Genomic DNA, 683 nt, shown 5'->3' on the forward strand with positions numbered 1-683 from the left:
CTTTCATATACTAGTGGGAATTTTCATTATAGAACTTGGCTTGTATATTCCAACGATGGGCTTCCTCAAATGCCCTAGGTCTTCATGAGCAAGCAAGTTGGATGCACACCCACTTAGTTTCTTTTGTTGAGCTTTCATACACTTATAGCTCTTAGTGCATCCGTTGCATGGCAATCCCTACTCCTCGCATTGACATCAATTGATGGGCATCTCCATAGCCCGTTGATTAGCCGCGTCGATGTGAGACTTTCTCCTTTTTTGTATTCTCCACATAACCTCCATTCTTATATTCTATTCCACCTATAGTGCTATATCCATGGCTTGCGCTCATGTATTGCGTGAGAGTTGAAAAAGCTGAAGCGCGTTAAAAAGTATGAACCAATTGCTCGGCTTGTCATCGGGGTTGTGCATGATGGGGGCATTTTGTGTGATGAAAATGAAGCATGGCCAAACTGTATGATTTTGTAGGGATAAGCTTGCTTTTGCCTTGTTGTTTTGAAAAGACATGATTGCTTTATTGGTACGCTCGAAGTATTATTGTTTTTATGTCAAATGATAGACTATTGCTTTGAATCACTCGTGTCTTAATATTCATGCCATGATTAGACATATGATCAAGATTATGCTAGGTAGCATTCCACATCAAAAATTATTCTTATTATCATTTACCTACTCGAGGACGA

Source organism: Triticum dicoccoides, chromosome 7B, assembly GCF_002162155.2.
Source record: "Triticum dicoccoides isolate Atlit2015 ecotype Zavitan chromosome 7B, WEW_v2.0, whole genome shotgun sequence".
Lineage (NCBI taxonomy): Eukaryota > Viridiplantae > Streptophyta > Magnoliopsida > Poales > Poaceae > Triticum > Triticum dicoccoides.